Genomic DNA, 8,758 nt, shown 5'->3' on the forward strand with positions numbered 1-8,758 from the left:
CTCATCCCTAAATTTTCTTTACAGCTTGTTTTTCAAAATGAGTATCCAATACTGTATTGCGACTGCTCATCCCTTAGTTCTCTATTAACCTAATATTCTCTATTTTGGGTGTTTATTAACAAAGGTAGGCAGAATGCTGAACTCATCTTCCAAGGCAGGTGTGATGGCTTATACATGTAATCCCAGCTACTCAAGAAATTGAGATCAGGAGGACCTGTTAGGGCAAAAAGTTAGTGAGACCCCACCTCCGTAGACAAGCTGGGGTGGCCTCACCTGCATCAACAAGCCAGGAGTGGCCTCATCCCTTTAGACAAGCCAGGAGGGGCCTCACGTCACGTCCACGGACAAGCCAGGAGGGGCCTCACCTCCACGGACAAGCCAGGAGGGGCCTCACCTCCACGGACAAGCCAGGAGGGGCCTCACGTCCACGGACAAGCCAGGAGGGGTCTCACCTCCACGGACAAGCCAGGAAGGGCCTCATGTCCACGGACAAGCCAGGAGGGGTCTCACATCCATGGACAAGCCAGGAGGGGCCTCACCTCCATGGACAAGCCAGGAGGGGCCTCACATCCATGGACAAGCCAGGAGGGGCCTCACGTCCACGGACAAGCCAGGAGGGGCCTCACCTCCATGGACAAGCCAGGAGGGGCCTCACGTCCACGGACAAGCCAGGAGGGGTCTCACCTCCACGGACAAGCCAGGAGGGGCCTCATGTCCACGGACAAGCCAGGAGGGGCCTCACCTCCATGGACAAGCCAGGAGTGGTCTCACCTCTATCAATAACCCAAGGGTGATCTCACTTCCATGGACAAGCCAGAAGTGGCCTCACCTCCACAGACAAGCTGGGAGTAGCATTTCAGACAAAAACTCAAGAATCTATCTGAAAAATAATTAGCACCCAAAAAAGGGCTAGGGTATGGATCAGTTAGTAGAGCATCATCCTAGCAAGTATGAGGTCATGAGATCAAATCCCAGTACCATAAATAAAGAATCCATCTTCTGTCTAGCTAGTTCCTGGCAAAAACATTTATATTACTGATTGTCTTAATCTGCAATACATAAATACTCAGTGGAGTCCAGTTAAGACTTTTTGGCTAAAATACATCACACAGGGTAGCATGTACCTTTCAGTGTATCACATCATATGGTAACAGATAACACCCAACAATGGTCAGGAGGCTGCAGTCTGGCCTAGACAGATGTAATTTCTTTAGTCTAGTTCCCCATCAACTATCCATCCAACAAATGTAGCATTGGTCAATAATCACCAAGGTTACTTTCTTCCCTCAAATGCTATAAGCCACCTTGCCAAAACAAAAAAAATGGTAGTTTAGTCTATAATCTAGGGGTTAGAAAGATTGCCTGAAACCGAGTGAAAGCTGAAAGGTATGTGATTGAGAGAGCCACGAACACCAGGAGCATTCTAAAGAGCAAAGTTTTGTAACTGAAAAGCATTCAGAGAGTGTACTAGAGCTAAAAACACTAGCAGGGATTAATCTGGGAAAATCCAGTACTCCTGTGTTGTATTCCTGGCTAAAGTTCAGAGCTGCTTCTTCAGTTAGTACAAAAATTTCCAAACATAGCTCTAACATGCAGCAAATTTGCAAACTAGAAAAGATTGTGACCAGAAACACTGAGGACCAATTCTGCAGCAAAACAGCAACTCAAGTGGAAGGCTGAACCCAGAGGGACACAACAGCCTGTCTGCCCTTACCACCATTTAGTAACGGCTAGGCGTTTTGAAGGCTGGGCCTCATGTGGACCAGTGATGCTCTAATCTCCAAGTCATGTAAGTCAAGGCCTTCATTATTCCTGCCAAACAAAGGCAGCAAGAGTTGTTGTTACTACTGCTCTCCATCACAAAATAGAAGTAACACAGCGAAGACAAGGGATACAACTTTCTTCCAACTACCTACCTTGGAGAAGTGCGGTGACACACTGACTGAATGTAGAGGGCAGAGCCACTGGACCAGTCTCAAGAAATCTTTGCATACAGATTCTGACACCGAGGAAGTCTTTCATTTAAGGTTCTTCTTTTGAATTTAGCCCTTTTACTTTTTCCCTGATAGACAGTTTGTGAAATGCATCTGTTTTCTCTTTTGTGGGCTGGCTTTTTTTCATTGTCAAGAGCATTTAACATGACAGTGACACAAAAAGAAAAGAAAACCATATGCTTGGGGTTGGGGATTTTGCTCATTAGAAGAGCACTTGCCTTGCAAGTGTAAGGCCTTGAGTTGGGTCTTCACCTCTGGGGGAAAAAAAGAAAAGAAAAGAAAACCATATGCTCACAACACATTCCCTAAGGTTCACAGAAATCAGATGAGGATCACTTGTATGTAAGATCTCTATCACAAACACTTTTGCAACCAGCTTGCTGGCACCACTCCTCTGGCTGGGCTGCTCTCCATGCCCAGCCAAGGAGAGATGACATCATGGCTGTCCTTAGCAAAAACACCTTCCTTCCCATCTCATCTTAACCAGGACAGAGAAAGGAGAATAAGTGACCATTTCCCTCCCCCGTGACAGGGAAGATAGAATCTGCATTTCCTGCTGCAGCTCCTTCCAAGTGTGACCTTTAGGGAGTTATTCCAACATTAGGAAGGAGAAATTTTAATTAAAAGAAAGGGCAGCAGAGATGCTTCAAGAAAGGAGAAAGCTCTCACCTTGCACAGAGAAACAGGGATTTCCTGAAAGCTCCTGTCCACCAGATGAAATGCAAATCCCTGCAACCAGGGTCACAGAACAAGCAGGCCCCCACATCTGCCGGACGGTGAAATCTCTCTCTGCTTGCAAAAGATTATTTATTTTGGCTTCCTAGAAATTTAAAGCAACATTTAATTCCACCTTCTCTAGATCCCCAGCAAAAGTGCCCAAATATTCTTTGGGGGAAGAAATGCACATGGCTTTCCTCTAACAAGGAAGTCTGTGAATTTAAAACTAATAGAAATGCTCACGGGGAATAAGCTAAATCCTACCAGGACACAAGCTCTAGCTTTGGTAGAATAAAAATGTCTGGTCTTGCTATAATCACGCGCACACGCGCGCACACACACACACACACACACACACACCTCACCTGCCTCACAATAGCACCCCCATAGCCCCATTGGGATCTCATGAGAAGGAAATATTGACCAGATGAGATATCTGAAAGTTTGGGGCTGGGAATATAGCCTAGTGGCAAGAGTGTTTGCCTCATATACATGAAGCCCTGGGTTCGATTCCTCAGAACCACATATACAGAAAAAGCCAGAGGTGGCACTGTGGCTCAGGTGGTAGAGGGCTACCCTTGAGCAAAAAGGAGCCAGGGACAGTGCTCAGGCCCTGAGTCCAAGCCCCAACACTGGTTAAAAAAAAAAAAAGAGAGATCTGAAAGTTTTGGGGGGTTTTCTATGTCAGTCCTGGGGCCTGAACTCAGTGCCTGGGCACTGCACTGTCCCTAAGCATTTTTTGGCTCAAGGATAGCACTCTACCACTCAGTCACAGCTCCACTTCCTTTTTCAGTAGTTAATTGGAGATGGAGTCTCACAAGGCAGGCACCAGTGGCTCACACCTGTCATCCTAGCTACTCAGGAGGCTGAGATATGGGTTTCAAGGTTCAAAACCAGCCTGGGCAGGAAAGTCTATGAGACTCTTATCTCCAGTTAACCAGCAAAAAAACAGAAGTAGCACTGTGGCTCAAGTGGTAGAGCGCTAGCTAGCCTTGAGCTAAAGAGCTCAGGCCCAGAGTTCAAGCTCTGCAACCGACAAAAAAAAAAGTCTCACAGACTTCCCTGCCCAGTCTGCCTTTGAACATCGATCCTCAATCTCAACCACCTGAGTAACTAAGATTACAGGTGTGAGCCACCAGCTCCCAGTCCACTATCAGTTAGTTTTGGGGTTTTTTTTTTTGTTTTTGCCAGTCCTGGGGCTTGAACTTAGGGCCTGAGCACTGTCCCTGGCTTCTTTTTGCTCAAGGCTAGCACTCTACCACTTGAGCAACAGCACCACTTTCAGCTTTTTCTATATATGTGGTGCTGTGGAATCGAACCCTGGGCTTCATGTATGCAAGGCAAATACTCTACCACTAGGCCATATTCCCAGCCCCCACTGTCAGTTGACAAGGAGAAAAGGAAACACCTGAATGTGATATAGCATAAAGATAGTTCCATCTTGGAGACAGCTCTGGAGAACAAAAGGGGAAGGGAAAAATCCTGGGATAGGCTCTGTAGCAAGAGACTGTCACAACTACCAGCAAAGTAAACCTGCTTCTATATAATCCCCAAGGCTAACAGTCAATTATTGTCCACAATTTGGTGCACCAAAGACAGAAAACAAAGAGGAAGAGAGAAAGGCAGAAAGAACGAGGTAGAGAGAAAGAGAAGAGGGAGAGAAAGAGAGGAGAGAAGGAGCACTCAGAGAGGAAAGAGGAGAGAAAGCAAAGGAGAGAGAGAGAGAGAGAGAGAGAGAGAGAGAGAGAGAGAGAGAGAGAGAGAGAGAGAGAGGGAGAGAGTCCTCATACCTGTCTAATGATCCTAAAGCCACTCTAACAGCAGTTAGAATACAAGCACCAAGCCTTAACCCACAGTGAATGGCAACTTTCAAAAGACTGCCTACATTCACAGGCCTGCTAAGTGCAAAGGGGCTTCTCTTTCTCCCCAGAATTAGGGACCTGCCACATAAGTTCCAAGAAGTCGCATGTAAAAACTAAGTCATCTTGTCTGGATGACCCAAAACCAGACATCTTGAGGTTGGCCTGTCTTTTGCCTCAGGAACTGGTCATAGGTCCCTGGCATACTGTGAAACTTCAACTTCCTGAAGATTAAGCTATTTAGACTCTGGGTGCAGTTAAGTTACTTCTGCGTGTGTCATTTACCAGCAAGTGTAAACATCTGTTCTCAGGGATGCCCCTCACAATTAAGGCCTGACCCTGGGCCTTTCCCATGGCTAGCAATTGGTAGGTTCCAGCATCACCTTACTTCTTGAGGCTTCTGATACACTACTTGTGGTCTCCCTCCCACAGGCACAGTTCTAAGTAAGCCCCGCCGTACACATCAATACCCAGCACAGAAACCCTTTCTCCAACAAATTCCTCTCAAGGCTTCTCTCAGTTCTGTTCCAAGACAGGGCTTCTTTGGGAACTCTAGCTTCCACACTGCCCCTCAGCCAGGGGGAGGACATGGGGAGGGAGCAGTCGTCAGATGCCCAAACAAAGAAAAAGGCAAATAGAAACATGCTCTCCTGCACTCTAGCTCCCCTGCTAGAAGCAGGTTCACCAGCCTCACCACCAGGTCCTCCCAGCACTGTCTCAAGTGAAGCACAGGGCACAATCCTCTCCACCCATTCCTGGCTCACAGTGCTCTGGCCTTCAGGCCACAAAGACAAAGTTTCTTCCCAAGCAGAGCTGGAGCTCTGCTGAGTCAGCCTTCAACTCAAAGCCAGAGAAAGAAGAAAGCATGGAGAAACTCACCAGCTTGTCTGCAGGACAGGTGGATCTGCAGGCCACCCCTCCTCCCCATTCTGCCAGCGTCCCTTTGTTCAGTCCTGCTGAAACTCGCCCCCCCCACAGCAGCTGGGGCCCATGGGCCCCCAGGGTGAGCCACCTTCACTGGACCCACACCCTCCCAGCAGCTTGCATGATGGGTGCTGAAGCTGAGTCTGTCTTGGACACCTGGAATAACCACCTACACCTGAGCTGGGGCCCAGCCCTCCCCTCCCCCCATCTCCTGTGCTGCTGGGTGGAGGGCCGTCACAGTGCCTTACACAACATGGCATCCAGGACCAAAGTTTTCTTCTTGCCTGAGTGTCACTATTTTGGACCCTGAGAAAAGAGGGAGTGAAAGAAAACCACCAGATCTCAGAACTGGTTAGCCCTTGCCACACACCAGGTTTAAAAGCCAGCTAGGCAGAGGTGGCTCATTCCTGCAATCCTATCCACTCAGATGGCTAACATCTGAGGTTCATAGTTCAAAGCCGGTCTGTGCAGGAAAAGTCATGAGACTCTTTTCTCTACACACACACACACACACACACACACACACACACACGGCAGAGCATTAGCATTGAGCAGAAAAGCTCAAGGGCAGCATCATGAGACTCTTTTTCTCTACACACACACACACACACACACACACACACGGCAGAGCATTAGCATTGAGCAGAAAAGCTCAAGGGCAGCACCCAGGCCCTGTGTTTAAGCCCCAGGACCAGCACCCAGGCGGGTGTTGAGCTGCTCCTGAAGTGCCCATTACTGGTAACAGGCCACAGTCCTCACATCTTCAGCCCACAGAGGACACCAAAGAAGGCATGTGCGAGAAATGTGGACAGACCTCTCTGTTGGCTCTTTTGTACTGATAGCAAAACAGAAGACTTTTCTAGGAAGGAAGCAGAGAAGAAATTTGGGTTTCATGTATTGCAAAACCTCTCTTGACTACACTGCTCTTGTTAAAATAAAACTGCCCCAGAAAACCAAAGTGAATATGCTTTTGATTATTCTAAGTAATCTGAATGCTTCCGATTAGTCTAATCCTTTGTGTCCGCTCAACGCCCATCATGCAGTCACACAACAAACTGCTCTACTGAGCACCAGGCAACTGCAAGGAGTGGAGCAGGGCTGAGCAGGAGCCCGAGGAATCAAACAGTAAACACATGAACAAATAAATAGCATTTAAGGCCTAAAACACCACTTCCGAGGTGCCCGGTGGCACTGACACGAAGAGATGGAATCATGAAGCCTATGGAGACGGCATGCTGGTGGAACCAGGATTGTCTACAAACAAAAGCAGAACTGCTCAGGCCACCCTCAGAAGAGAACCCTGCCCAACTCCAAACTAATATCAGCCAGGCATGGAGGACACTGCTAGAATTCCAGCACTCAGAAGAGGGAGGCAGGAGAACCTTAAGTTTGAGGCTAACTTGCCTACATAAGGAGATGCTGTCTCAAAAAAGAAAAAAATTGCTGAAAATAAAATAAGAAAGTGAGTGTTATGGCCAGATGGACTTGAAGTAGGACAGGGAGGAAATGAGAAGCAGGAGGAAGCAGGAGTCAATCATGAAAAGGCCTTGGAGGGCATGAGGGAGGATCTGGACTTTATTTTCTTTTGAGTGAGGTCGCTCTCCCCTGCCCAGACTGCCTCTGGACTCCTGGGCACACAGCATGTCTGGCTCTGGAAGGCAGACCTACATAGATGTGACAAATACAAGCTTTAACCTTGTCATCTTCTTCACTTCAATCTCAACCACAAGAGTGACTTTTAAAGTTAGGACAAAAACTAGTATTCAAATCCACTTCATCCTTTGTCGCAGAAGATTCAAGTTTTGTGCCTCTGTGTAAGCCAGTACTAGGGCTTGAACTCAGGATCCTGAGATCTCACTTGGCTTTTTCATTCATGGTTGGTGCTCTAGCACCTGAGCCACACCTGTACATCACCTTTTTGTTGGTTTATTGAAAATAAGAGTCGGGGATTTGTCTTCCCTATGCTGGCTTTGAACCTTGATCCTCAGATCTCAACCTCCTGAGTAGCTAGGATTATAGGCATGAACCACTGGCATCCAGCTAAAATAACAAATTTAAAGATGCATACCTACCTCCAGAATAATATTAGATGTGTTTCATAAATAATGTTCTTAAATGTCATATTATTCCTTTTCTATTATAGAAGTATAATTTCTAATGTAATAAAAAAGAAAACTTATTGGGCTGGGAATATGGCCTAGTGGTAAAGTGCTTGCCTCGCATACATGAAGCCCTGGGTTCTATTCCTCAGCACCACATATATAGAAAAAGCCAGAAATGGGGTTGTGGCTCAAGTGGTAGAATGCTAGCCTTGAGCAAAATGAAGCCAGGGACAGTGCTCAGGCCCTGAGGTTCAAGCCCCAGTACTGGCAAAAAAAAAAAAAAAAGGAAATATGATTTAAAGATCACATTTGACCTTTGAATTTTTCTTACTATAAAAATTTGATACTACTATAAGCCTCCAGGGTCCTATAACTGCCTTTAACAATTAGGAAGATTGTTAATCTTTCCCAAACACACACACTCACTGTGCCAAAGAAACAGAGGAGCTCCAATGGCTAATGGTGACGGGGGAGGGGGGGGCGGGGGGGAGGTTAGCATTTGAGCAACAGAATAAAGTAGTATTGGATTATTGCTCTACATCAAGGTAACACCTAAGGCTCCACACAAGCATAAATGAGAGAGTAAGTGAAGGGAGTAGAATTTAAGGCCAGCCTGTCTGACTGCCTCAAAAAGAAAAGAAAAAAAAATGTGAACATTATATTCCAGAGTCCCACTATAGGCAGACCTTTTTCAGCTTGGACATTTGGGCAGGAAATTGAGGGGCGTGGTTACATGTAGAGAAGATGTCACCAGCAAGCCTGGGCTGCTGTTCCTGAGCATGGGGCTAAGGTGGGAGGCAGCTCTGCAAGCTACTCAATGACTGGAGTCTTGAACAGGAAATGAGGAATGCCTGCCTGGCCCTTCTTCAGCTCCCATCGCAGCTTTGTACAAACAGGTGATCCACGGGGGACACCAGGACTGCACTATTACTTACAATGAACAAATCCAGAGACTTGTATGTACAAGGCACAGGCACACATACTTTGCCACTGGAGGTACATCTCCACTCCGTCCCTGAAACTTTCTGTGCATTGTTTTGGAGCTGGAAAGAGGCTTAAATTGAGCTTAAATGGAGATAGTTAACTTCCACTAGACAGATAAATCAATTATCCTTTATCGGATTAAGCTAAGAGACAATTTTCTTTTCTTGCTATTTTTTCC

General features: G+C 46.7%; 1 protein-coding gene across 1 annotated transcript in view; it reads right to left on the bottom strand.

The window, feature by feature from the left end:
* The window catches only part of Aven (apoptosis and caspase activation inhibitor), a 48,849-nt gene extending 45,788 nt beyond the window's left edge, over positions 1–3,061 (bottom strand). The window contains exon 1 of the mRNA XM_048333184.1: positions 2,664–3,061. The gene's annotated coding sequence lies outside the window, so the exon portion shown is untranslated. The remainder of the gene's footprint in view (positions 1–2,663) is intronic.
* Positions 3,062–8,758: the final 5,697 nt, after the last annotated feature.

The sequence above is a fragment of the Perognathus longimembris genome, chromosome 23 (assembly GCF_023159225.1).
Source record: "Perognathus longimembris pacificus isolate PPM17 chromosome 23, ASM2315922v1, whole genome shotgun sequence".
In the NCBI taxonomy this organism is placed as follows: domain Eukaryota; kingdom Metazoa; phylum Chordata; class Mammalia; order Rodentia; family Heteromyidae; genus Perognathus; species Perognathus longimembris.